This window comes from Merops nubicus, unplaced genomic scaffold, assembly GCF_000691845.1.
Source record: "Merops nubicus isolate BGI_N331 unplaced genomic scaffold, ASM69184v1 scaffold4962, whole genome shotgun sequence".
NCBI lineage: Eukaryota > Metazoa > Chordata > Aves > Coraciiformes > Meropidae > Merops > Merops nubicus.
In genome coordinates, this window is record NW_008591471.1 from 8,791 (window position 1) to 22,648 (window position 13,858).

Below are 13,858 nucleotides of genomic sequence, written 5' to 3' on the forward strand. Positions count from 1 at the left end.
TTTCAGCTTGCGAGGTGCCTGCTACTCTTTTTGTAGGCTTTGTGGAAAAACACAGTTTCAAAAAGTGATGCTTAAAATTCATCTGCACATAAAGCTAGTGTCAGTCTCTCCTACCCAATGAAAAAAATAAGAAAAGTAGTTGAGCTCATGCCCTTCAGCAAATCAGCTAAAGAACTAGAGGCAGCATCCACTGCATCTAAAATGTTAACAGTGCAGAATCAAGGTTCTTGAAACTTTATACCATCAAATGATGAAATTAAAGTCCCTGGTAGCTATTGAGCCCGAGGTAAGATATTCCACAGCTGCACTCCAAACACAAAAACAACATGTATCTTAAGCCTCCCACGATAGTTCAGATGCCTTAAGCAAAATTCTCCTCTTTCACATGCACACTGGGTTTCATCTCTGCTGCTGTTTGCTTTCCTCCTGTGGGCAGAGCTGGTGGGATTCCCACTGAAGTGGAGCTGGCAGAATAGTAGAGCTGAGATCTTCTCTGTGATTCCTGAGGGAAAAAAAGTAGGATTTTAACAAGGCTGCCCACAAAGACCGGGTTGGATATTACCACTGAGACATTCGCCTCACTCCAGCATTAAAAATGCAGATACCCATGGTCCAGTCGTATACATGGGAGAATAGGAAAAGCTTGTGAACAGATTTCACAGCTTGATTGCATTACCTCACAAAGATTTTATCTGCTCATTTTATTATTATTAAAAAAAAAAAAAAAAAAAACATATTTTTTGCTCCATAAGGAAAGATATTCTCCTGTGTCTTTCAATAAAATAGCTCAGGTATATGTTAAGAACAGCACCCAAAAGCACTTAAAAATTAATAAGGCTTTTAGAAAAGGCTTTATTTCCAGAGATGAAGGCTTCATGCAGATACTGAAGAGGACAAGCACAGGAATGAGAAGGCTGGTGTTACACCAGCCTTAGTGCTGCACGCTGCTTGCTCTACAGCTGTAGTTTGTATGAGTAGAAAGAAGACTTGTGTTGACAGAGAGGAGAGGAGAGGAGAGGAGAGGAGAGGAGAGGAGAGGAGACGGGGCGTGGCGAAGGCAAAGCAAAATTTGAGTGGAGAGGAGAGGAGAGGAGAGGAGAGGAGGCAGTCATTGGCCAAACTAAGGCAATTTTGCAGTTGTATGGGGTTACAGATATATGTGGTTGAAACAAAGGAAACTCCAGAGCCCATTTTTCCTTCCACTAACTATCTGGCCTCTGAACTCCGATCATCTGCTCCCCCTACAGCTATAGTTCTCCTGGCTTATTTGAGGATTTAATTTCAAATTATACATGTGCAAAACCAGACTGAAATCCCGGTTTACCACCGGTTTGATCACTACTGTCTGAACTCTAGTTCTAAAATACAGTGACTGTAATGTAGTTATGTTTCGTGTCTGCTATTTGTATTATAATAAGATACAGAAGCCAGGAGCCCGCTGTATCAAGCACTGTGGAAACCTAGCCCTGTCCAAGTCTTCCTCCATGAGTTTACAATTTAAGTACACAAGGGTTGAACTATGTTAACACTACTGCTACTTCCTTTAAAAGACCTAAACATCAAGTTGATTGTATATGTTATAAATATTTTCTAAATATTATTTACCCAAGAGGCAGGATAACAGCTTTGAAAGTGTAAGTAGAATGTAGAAGCACTTAAAACACATCCAACTTTCCCATGCCTCTCCCTTGCAATCCATTTAACACAAACACCCACTACTGTTTTCTCCTAACACCTTTATGTTAAGCATTTCCAACAAAAAACAGAGCTTCTCTTCACCTTCGAGGCAGCACTTAACAGGCGTCTCATTCCTTTGCCCAGACAGCAGTATCTTCAAGCTGCCCCATTTCTGGCTGTGGCTTTTTTTCCATATTACCATATGGTTAACGGAACTACCAACTAAACAGGGCAGGATCCCCTTAAAAATACTTCTGTCCCAGACTAATTTCTCCTTGCTACATATAATTGAAAGCAGGTTTCTGTACTATGCTGAATTGCTTTTATTTTGTCTTAGAGTATACCCAAAGATGGCAGGTCCTGTAGGGCCTGAAATGGCTGGCCCAACAGACAGCTTGACACATTTCACGAAAGAGAAACAAAACTGGAGTTTATGATAAATACGATGCCACCTTCACTTCTGAATTAATTCCATCTTCTTCATATAGCTTGAAAATGAATCTTTCCAGTGGGTTTCCCAGTGCATATTCTCTTTCCCCCTTTAAGCACTAAACTCAGTGAGCAAGGGACTGTTTCCATTTTGTGTCTCACCCAGAACTGAGCAGTTCTGCAATTTGTGATGAATATGTGAAAGCGAACAATGGGACATACCACCTGAAGTTTCCATTGCAGATCACTGAGTAAATTCATAAGGAGACATTAAATACAAATTTCTGCAGAACAGACGGAATAGTTTCTCCTTCGTGACCCACTAACAGACCTTCTGTGACTTAATCTTTTTCTTTAAGAAATCATATTTAGACTGAAGGTTCAACTCTCTGATTAAAGTTACATAAATTTATGTTTTTGGTGGAAATTCTTGGTTTAAAAATTTACCTTTTCTTCTCCTATTAGAGAAGCTATTACAGTCACAAATTAATTAGAAGTCATTATAACAAAAGAATACCTCAGAATCATCTGTCACAAAGTAAAACCTTTCATATTTTAACCAGCAGTAGGTTTACCTTTTCTGTCATCTCAATATATGGAATTTTAAGTATTCCATTCTGGTGATTAAAAAGATACAGAAATTTATTTAATGGACATTTAATTGCTGAAGAAGCTACAATTTTAAAGCTATTAATCATGTTTTAAGTAGTTTATTAGATGTAACTAGTCCATTTAAAACTCAAGGAGCTTTGATTTCACTAGTATTAATATTTGTCCTAAGTTACTACTAATGATGGATACCAGTGTGAAACAATCCCTTTTCCTTTATATATCTGACCTGCAACCACCCAAGCTGTGAGCCTGCTGCAGATGCACCAGAGAATCCATCTTATAGTTAGTTATGTCTAGTTTTTCCTCTTCGCTTTGTAACTTATCAAAACAGCTGGAGGAGCTTGGAGGGAAATGAGAAGTTTTATATTATTGTGTATTCTAAATAGTTGACTACTTAGCCAAAATAAACTTTGGCCTTCTAGTAGCTTTAAGGCAGTATTGGCATATGGAAAACAAAACATACAACAATACATACCACGATGAGTGCCAGATGTTCATGGGAGAAAACACACAGCTGTTGGGCTTAGATCACCTGAACTCTTTTAAAAGCCAAAGACACCAGTCACCTTTGTTGAGCTGTCAGATTAGCAGAGGGACTGGAAAGACTGGAAGCAAGAAATGGTCGTCTCAGTTACACTGAAGAATGCCAATTTATGCCTCATCAGCTAACTGTCATGTAAAATTCCTTATGATAGACAGGACTAAAAATAATTAATTCGACTTAAATGTACTGTTAGGCACATTGAAATAATCTAGTTATAGTTTCTCTTCTATAAGAAGCTGAGTGTTTCTCAAGTTTACTGTAAAAACCCAATTTACTCAAATTCTTCTATCCAGAAACAGCATTGAGCAACTCAGTAAGAGGTTATCCAGCACGACTAAATTTCACTATGTCATGAATTACAAGCAAATGGACTGAAACCCCCTCAATTCTATATAATAAGAAGATAATAGCTAGGAATTATTATTATACCACATACACAAATATAAATATTGGGTGATAAATATACCTGATATGGAGGTTCAGTAAAGCTTTATTTTGCCCAAAAGATGACGATAGATTTAAAAAAATCATTAAAATATTAAAGGTGGATTTACCTCAGTGCTGAAATAAACTCTAGCCAAACCAGCCCCCAAAAGGATATAGCTACAGGATTTTTAGTCATTTTTATGAAAACCGGTTGTAAGACTAAACACAATATTCCATTCCTAGTGTTGAATTACAGTAAAAGCAATATAGTACAGTTAAAACAATAAATATTTTCCTCAGTTCCTCAGCATCCAAACAGCAGGACCATGTATTCTCCTAGAAGTTTCAGGAGTTACAGTGTTTGGATCAGTTATCTAAAATTCTGCTAGTGTACACTGTCAGAAAAATAAGCATACTTTTTTAAAACCACAATAACCAACTGAATAACCTATTTTTAAGCCTATTTTTGTTGAGCTCTTATGCTGTGCATGCATTCAGCTGAACATACCAAACAATCTGTTGTTTGCACGTGCTGTTTTAGTTGTTTCCCTGAAATTCAGTCAGAGCCAATTCCACAAGGGTGTTTGCCTGCTCATATCCACATTTCTATCCTTATTCCCACTAAAATTTGGACATTAACTACTTCTAGATCCTTAGAAATTGCTAGGTGCTGCTGAGCTTCTCACGTCTGTTCAGGATATAGCTTTATTCTCACTTTTTAGAGACACCCAACAGAAACACACAGGTTTTGAATTAGCCAAACTCTGTTCATGGTGAATCTAGAATTATACATCTAAAAATCTTGAAAGCATTTTTTTAATACAAGTTTATTTGGGGGAAAAATACCCAAACAACCAAGACTGAGAATATACCATGGATAGCTTTCTATTTCCTGTCTCATATAGCTGTAAAAACACGGCAACAGAATAAATGAACACAACCACAATGTGCAGGCCAACACTTTGCTACCATAAACAGTCTTACTGCAATTACTGGAACTATTCACATCCATGTATGAAGAAGTCAAGACAACTATCATTGTGTCTTTCACTCGCTCATGTTCTCACTATTCAACAGAATCACTTTTTGCTCTTTTTTATTGCATTTATGTACGAAATAAAACTTCTTTTGTTAAGATGTTCTTGCACGTGGCAAGAAATTAAGTTTGAAGAAAAGTAATCCTAACTCCTATCCTTTGTACTACTTGCTGTGGTAGCAGACCCAGGATATTTTCTCTTACTGAAGACAAAACTAAAATTCACATGGTGCTAGCTCACAAACAATTTGGCATTAAGAGCCTACACATTAAGTTTGTTGTTCTTGGTCTCCCCACACCTACTACACTCCTGTGCTTCTGTTACACCTGTGGTGCATTTTCCCATCACAGCTCTGAAAATGGCAAAATCAGACATGTAAGTTTTTAGTCTCTGTAAATCTAACTTAAAAGGGCCTACTCTTCACTTGGAATCGACATGCTCTAATATTTGTCTGACAAGCAAATTATGTCATGGTAGAAAATTCTGGATGTATTAAACTTTTGCTGAGAAGTTTAGATCAGTCTTTATGGAAAGACTTTATGTAAAGAGTCTATGGGGCCCATCTGCTTTCCATAGGGTATGAGAGCCTATGAGATTCCTGCAGTTTCATATTCTGCTTTTAGTTAAAGACTTTATTGTTTCCTGAATAAATACACCAATTCAATCCATAAACTCACCACTGTATAACATGTTTAGTACCACAGGTCTGATGCTATCCATCTGAACATGTGATTACCAATAACAGGTGAACAATTTTTTGCTCAAAGCACTGTTTCTCTATATTCACCGAGAGAAATGTAGAAGAAAAAAATGAACCTATCATAATGAAATGTAACAAATATCTTAAATATTTTTGTTGCTGTAAAATCTCATGGGTGGTTTAACGGAAATACCCCTTTTTTATTAAGCCTAATAAATTCAATACTTCCTTAAGTTGTTGCCTCAACTGAAGATTTCAATTGCTATAACAGCACAAAACATTTATTCATACATCTGGTTAGAATTCCTTTTCTTTGACAAATTTAGTCAGTGTAATTATCTGTTTGACAGACACATAGTTAGACAAAGAGAAACCCCAACAAGATGTAATTTACATGCTTCAATTAATCTTTCTAAAAAATTGTACAATCTAATGGATGGATCAAACTCTATGGGAGTATTTGACCAAAGGCTATAAATCAACAGTGACATGTTTTCTTTCAGGCAGTAGCTTGAAAAATTAGTATTGTTTCACAAAGTTAGACAAAGGAATTGTAAATCTTGCAATAGCTCCCTTCCTCATAAAACTATCAACTACACAGAAAATATTAGTGGTGTAGTGCAAATATTAATGGTGTAATATTTTTACCTATGACAAAGAAAAGAAAGGTTTAAAATACATATCATTCTTGCTAAATCATTTTCTTTTAGTCATGTAAGGAACTTCATAGACCTGCACTACTGCAAATTAATTCACACTAACATGGAATAACACTAAATAGTAAAATAGTGAAATTCTGCAAAATGCAGACAACAGCAGTTATTGTGTAATATCACAGCACACTATCAAAGCAGAGACAGTTTCCTGATTTCATGTTTTCCACTAACATTTTTATTTTAAAGTGCAAAAAATTGTGATAGGAAAACTAAATCTGACCCAGGGCTGTATTATGATTCTAGGAGAGGCTCCAACAAATTATTTGAATTGTACAGTAGGGAGGACTGTGTCCCTGCTGACCCTCCCCATTGCAGGTGGCACCACACCACTGCCCACCCAAGGAGGCAAGTGCCTGGAGCCCTGGCCACGGAGTCTCTATTTCTCCACGGTCTCTTTCTGATATTCTGGTATCTGATACCACGATACCAGGGATTGTCACACCTACAGACAGCTATCTCAGAACAGCTCTGGGTGTATAGGCTAAAAGCCTCTCAGGTCAGACCAGTCTGAACCTCCCAAGCTGCCCTCAGAAGGAAAATTAAACTCATTGCTTCACCGCTTCAGTAATCAAGGTGTGCAGTAGCTGAAGTGCACTGCTGAAGTGATCTGCAGCAGGTTGCTGTGTTACCACTCTTACTTTCAGCAGCACCCTAAGCCCACTTGGTCAAGTAGAGGCATTCAGACCTGAAACACCCATAAAAACTCCTTGCCATCCACCCTCAGAGGCATGAGCCACCTGACAAACTGCTGCTCTCACCAAAGACAGGGTTCCTGCTCTAGCTGGGTTCCTGCAAGCCCTGCAGCGATGGGCAGGCTGCTGCCTTGTACCAGAGATGCTGCTGATGAGCTGAGCAGTGGCATCTCCCCACACTCCAGCTCAAACCACTTCAGCAGCAGGAAAGAATAACACTTGCATCTCTCCCCTGCTATCAGAATGAGCACCATGTTTAAATACAATGCCTAATCCATACACTATTTAAGCAACCTTTAAAGTAAAATCTTGTTCACTAGCAGACCCTGCTACCATGCTGCAGTCATAGTATGTTTTAAGATTAGGTACCTCTGAGTGACAAGTAATACTTCCTACTCTTTAAAGCACCATGAGTGAGAAGCCATCGAAAAAAAATGTTTGTCTGGCATAAAAATGTAGTCTCTTCATTGCAACCTTCATTGTTCTGTGCTGTGAGAAGTAATAGCAGCTTTGATGACAGTTAAGGAGCCAGAAACATGCAGCACAATCCAGACTCTGCAGTCTGGAATTGCGTGGGAGCAAGAGTTTAATTTAAACCTTCCACTTCTGAAATACATCTTTCCATCTGTCTTTGAGTCAGCAGCATCCCCCTTAAGGCTGATACAAAGCTCAGGAGGAAACAAAACTGCTCCAAAACATTTTTAAATTTAACATATCAAGCCAATATTTAAAAACATCTGAGGCTGCCTCCTTGCTAACCATGAGTGTACTTCAAAGGTACACTCTTTTCACTTCAATGTGAAAAGCAGACCTAGTGTTTTAAAGCTACAAAGCCCTAATGCCCTTGATGTCTTAAAGATTATTTCAAATCAAATCAAGATTAATACCAGATGAGGTGGGGCAAGGAGGCCAGAGAAAGAAAAAAAAAAATTAACATCAAGTGTTATCTGCAGTTATTTTTGGCATTTCATATTGGTATTTTAATTTTTTTCACGCTTCAGTCTGCTCTGACTAACTAGTTCTGAGCTTAACTGGTAGTGACTATTGGCAATTTTGCTCATTTGTCAGATAATCTCTGCAGTTAATTTTTCCAGATCTTTTCTTTAATAGTGCTAGGCAAATACATCAAAATTTGTTTGCAGATTATATTCCCGTGTTGATTATTTCTTGTGCTGATTCATTGCACTGGTATTTGTACCCTGCTTGTTTACTTAGGCATTGGATTCTGATAGTGCTTATGTTCACAACTTGCTGCTCACACGGAGCCAGCCAGTGGGACTATGTATGGATCAAAATCTCTCATGCAAACCATGGATACGTGCAGTCAGGCTTTGCATTTACAAGAAAAAAGCATTATATTTTACCATTACAAATCCTTAATCAACTTGGAAATGGAGGAAAAAAATAGCACATTTTTCAGTCTTAAGCTTTCCATAAAGGAAACGAGAAGAATAATGTGCAAAACCAGTGAATGATCTTATGGCATGAATCACTTGCAGCAACCAGTATAAGAAAAAAATCCCACAGACTAAAATGAATTTACACAGATTACTGACTGAATTTAAGAACATAAACACATTTCCAGCACAATCCGTTTGTGGTAACTTGGAATAATCTTGAGGGATATATTTTAAAAAGCTGAAAAGGACCCTTTTTACAGTCTTGCTAGTTCAATCTAACTGAAAACCCAACTAAAACATAAGATAATTTGCTTTAAAGTCTACTAAATACCACATGGCAGCCTTGACTCCACTATAGGATATTTGTTTATACATGTATATTATATTCAATGTACATTTTCTTAAATTATACTATATTCAAAAAAGCCATTTGGAAGAACATTAAGGCTCCAAAGCCAAACACTGAAAAGTTAGTAAAAAGCTGGGTTCAGGCTGCCTCTTCCACCATAGCATTGTCTGCTCGTGCATATACATTTTCATACCATCTCCCATTACACGATGACTTACTCTTTTCCTAAAGAGACCTTCACCCAGATATTGCATATTTTCTCCTTCCCTCACCCAGAACAGTGCAGCACATTTTATTTACTCTGTGGAGGCCTTGCTGTGAGGGCAGGATCCATTTGCTCAGTGGTGAATGTGGTGTTGCACATTCCCATAGTAACTGAGTGCTTCAACCACGCACATATTTTCACAACACCCTCCTCTCCAAGTGCATGTCACTCTGCTTGGTCCCAATCCCTTTGGCAGGCTGTTGCCTTCCACAGTTTCCCACCCCAGTCACCCAATTCCTCATGTACTCTTGGTTTCAGCCACACCTACAGAACAAGGTTTCCATTCAAGTCGTAACTGCAGCAAAAAATAATTATAAAGGTGGGGTTTAATTCTGACTTCTTTGAATGCCTTCTGATAAAGCTTCTCTCCAGTTCCTGCAGATCCACTAGAGAGGAGAAACACCATCCCAAACAGCCAAGATCTAGCAAAGTTTTTACAAACTGAATGCAGGAAATGGTGAGGGATAATGTAACATGGTAATTATTTAATGAAGAACTTGCAGCAGCTCTGCTGGTAGTTTTTATAAAAGAGGACACCAGCTTCTAGAGAAAAGGAAATTGAACTGAAGAAAAAAAAGCAAAAAGTGCGTGAGCTTAAAAACAGCCCGTGGAACAGAGAGAGGCACACACTTGCAAAGGCCACTTTGAAGGTTAGGGGTGCTTCGTTTTGCACCACTTTAAGGGCCAGGTCCCAACAAAACACGCCAAGAAAAGAAAGGTAAATTTATGGAAAGCACACACTTAACATTTGTAGGGAAGAGTGTTGTTTGTGTATTTTTTTAACCTGGTCTGCAGGTTCTCCTCAACTCGGCAAAGATGGCTGCGTTACAGGCTACAATCTGCATAACCCAGACAAATCAGATGTAGGTGCATGCCTGAGATCAAATACATCTGAAGCATTTCTGAGCACAAGTTACACCAGCTCCTAAGAGGAAGCTATAGAGTGCTGTGGAGAAGACTATGCTAACTTAACCTTTAATGTCCATAAACTCATCTGTCTGCTCTCTGTTGGCCTCTGAACAGATGTCTCTCAAACACTGAGTCCCCAGTAGTTACTTTAAACCTTGGAGCCTGAAGAAAATCCTGGCACTGTCTCTGCATCTCAGGGTTCACAGTCCAAGTGTAGATGCTCAGGACCAAGACTGGTGTCCTTCAATGCAAACGGGCAAGGCTGGAGGCCTGCCTGCACTCATTTGGCCATGGCTGTCCCTTTGGAGCTCCCCTTCTCCAGACAGCAGTGTACCTGAGCCCCCTGTAAGCACTCACACGATCAGCAGCAAAACAGTTTCATGTATACAGACTGAACAATACCACAGCAGCATAAAGGTGCTGGCCTTCCGCTGTGCAGTATCAGTTCTGGTAGAAAACCACTGTTAGAGATATGAAGCAATTTTTTTTCCTTCTATCAAATAATTCATACAAGAATTGCCCCTGCAATGTCGGCTTCTAGAGATTTTGAAGCAACCAGGAGCACTCAGGTCTTCAAAGGAAGCCTCCCCACCTCCTAATGCCAGAGAACAAGGCAGATTAATTTTTCCTACTTGCAACTTTATTACCAACAAAAATGTTTCAAGTTAAAAAAAAAAAAAAATTAGCAGCACACTAACAAAAAGAATAATGGGCTTGGGTTTACTTCAGCTTTATCAAATCCCAGGGACTTTTTAGAACATTTATTCAGCTGGTCTGGATAAAAAGATCTAAAATATTTTGAAGTATCATCAGATTAAAGACTCTCTCATAAGGTATAAATTGAAAGGTCAATGACTCTGTGAGTGTAAATAGCAACCAATTAGTAATCAAGGGCAGGAGTCCAACTACTATGAAATCCATCTCCTGACACTATTAAAGTAGGAGACTAAGCACTGTGTAGCTGCACGGATAAACCCTTGGTCCTCCATGCATCTACTATTTATTAAAATTTAACAAATATTTTGAAGGTCCTATCAGCTTAATGTAGAAACAATCTTGAACCAAAGACCCTCTGGTTTTTGCCATAACTATTTGCATTGCTCATGGTTTTAACACTTTCTACAATGTGCACTCTTTGGGTGAGGGACATAAACCCTCATCATTTTGCTGCCAGCTACCTCCTTGGTTGTGAAGGTTGTGGATATGAAGGAAAAGAAAGCTTGTAATCTCACCACACAACAGGTCTGGATTTCCCAAGGTGTTACTGCATGTCTGTAACAGAATGAGAGAGAGGAGTGTGGGTCTCCTGGCCCAAATCCAAGGGCTCCCTCCATGGAAGCTAGCTCTCTTTCTAAATGCCTGGTTGACAGCATTTAACCAAAATTGCTTTCCAGTTGGGTATCTGCCTAGATATCATCATTTAGCACTGAAGTGGAAACTTTTCAATAGATAACAGGGAAGTCCCTGTAGAGGTAATGCATTCTCTGATCCTAGCAGTGATGGCTCTGGTGATGTCATCAAACATGCAAGGCATGTCCCCAGCTCTTGCCTCTTGGAAGGTGTTGCAACAACACCATGTAGCTTCTTCACCTTGAACATATATTGTGGATATTACCATTTACACTACATATGAACATACCATTCGGAATAGTAGGAATTTGAGGAGAGATCTCCTTTGGTCTCCCTGAGAATCCAGTAGGCCTCATTTAGCCTCCACCTTGAAAAGTGAAAACAGAAAGGTTGCTCAGCCTTTACAAATCAGATGAGCAATTTTAATGAGAAAAATCAGTATCACCAAGCATTACAGGTCTTGAAGAAGAGTGGTTTGTTGCCTTTGTCAAAATCCAACCTACAGAGCTTCTCATTTCTACCTCTAAAGGTGTCTTTCTCTGCCTTTATTTTGCTGCATCCACATTTGGCTCCTGATTCCTACTTAAAATAACAGCTCTTCGGGGCAAGGCCATCATTTGTTTCTGCATTTGAGCAGCATCAAGCTTCTGGAATTCCAGATCACAGTTGGGGTTTTAGCTCTTTTTGATAAAGATAGATAAAAATTCTTCCATGTTTCCCCTATCAAACAAATAAAAATACCCAAACCACAAAGCGGAGGGGAATACTCAGATTTGAATGATTTGACCAAATGTATAACATCCAAATGGCATAAGCATTTACATACATAACATACTTATACCAGAAATATAAATTAACAGGCTATGACTAAGGATTGTAGCTTCCATACAAGGGGGCAACTTCAGCTTTGACGCATTTAGACACAGTTACATTAGAGTCAGTTGAAGTCATATGGTAAACACACACTGTCCTATGCAAAGAAGTTCTCAATCAAGGAGCAAAACTACACAAAAGAAGCTTCTAATCAGTATAGAGCCATCTTTGCCATTAAGTTACGTTCCCTTCCTCAAGTCACTTATTCAGATGGAAGAAGAGAAAAGCCAGGTACATTAAATCCAACAACTGCTCCCTTTGTGGAAAAAAAAAAAAAGTGCCAAAAAAAACCCCACAGAGGAATGTAGAGTATTTCTTTGCAATGGATTTCAGATAGGCTGAAAGGGCATCCCCATGTATGTAATCTTGCTTTCCTCTGCTGTTTCGAGAAACCACTATAAAGGTACAGAAAACGGGGAGGTAATTTTATATTTAAGGTAATAATCTTTCTTCATTAAACTACAATGGAAAAACTAACACAAACTATTTCATAGAGAAAGAATTTAGAGAGATCTATTCTCAAAACTTGGTTTAACCCTAGCCCTGCAATCAGATGCTCAGGTATTCAGTGTCTCATTTTAGGCAACTCTGACATATCCCCTATATGGAACGCAGATCTGCCTGTTGGTGCTAGATGTTCTTCAATGAGGCAGATAGCTTGGGGGGGAAAAAAAAAAAAAAAAAAAAAATTATTTTCAAGAATATCCTCTCTGCTGTGTTCCTGCCATGAATAGCAACATGCAAGAAAAATAATGTGAATGTAATACCTGGGAAACCAGAAAAGGATGTGTTTGTATACTGGCATTCTGCAGGTGGAATTGATGTCAAGAGGAGGTCAGACAGTGGTGAAAAGGATGAGAAAAAGGTCACTTTTTAAAAAAAATTTTGCACAGCCTGACGAATGTAGGTTATAAACATCTGTACATTTCCCCAGGTCAGTGATTCCATGAGTGGCTGTCTTTACCTAAATGCTGACCTGTGGTGCTTCTGTGCCCCAGCTCACTGTCACCTCAGATGTGCTTAAAGAATATGTGTCAGGCCACATTCATCTTGTCTTCTAATAAAAACTGATTCTTTTATGCTACTCTTCCACATTTTTTAAGTTGGGTCATTTTCACAGTCCAGAATATAACATGGCTATAAAATTTGTGCTGCCTTAGTGATGGTGGAGTGTTAGGCTGATACTATGGTGAACATCTAAGTGCTTTGGTGAAGTGACAAGAAGAGGTGGTCTGCCTACTTAACATGCCTAAGCAGGCATGTCACTCCTGCACCACAGCACCGCAGGCAACGATGTTCCAGTGCTCTGCAGCACTCCTTGGCCCTGCTTAACTTACTGTATTGATGTAGTCAACATAGCCTAGATACAGCTATGTTTAATATATACACCACTAATAATTGTAAGTATTTCAAAGTTTTAGCCATGTGATCTAGTATGTGCTTCTAGAAATACTGAAACATTTGACTTAAAGCAGTAAATAAAAAGTGAGGAGAGACCCAAACACACATCTAAAGCTTTGCTAGCACCAGCTACCAAGACATACCTAAGTGCATGGAGGCTCATACATATATTTATATACACACAGATGTACATGTGCATATGTATGAGCAGCATAATAGCCCACTAAAATATACAGCGACAGAAGAATCAGGTATTTGTTACCTGGTCCATGTCTGCCCCATGTATTTGGCTATAAAAGGCACACTGTCAGACTGCACAGATGCCCAGTGGAAGCACTAATAAGAATCCTAGATAGTATTGCTTTATGTGTCCCATGTCTGAACAAGCTATCAGTCAAAACTACAACTCTGACACAAAATGCAAGTATGGGACCTTCCCACAAAAGTCCACGGCAGCCCTGCAGGGTGGAGTATTACC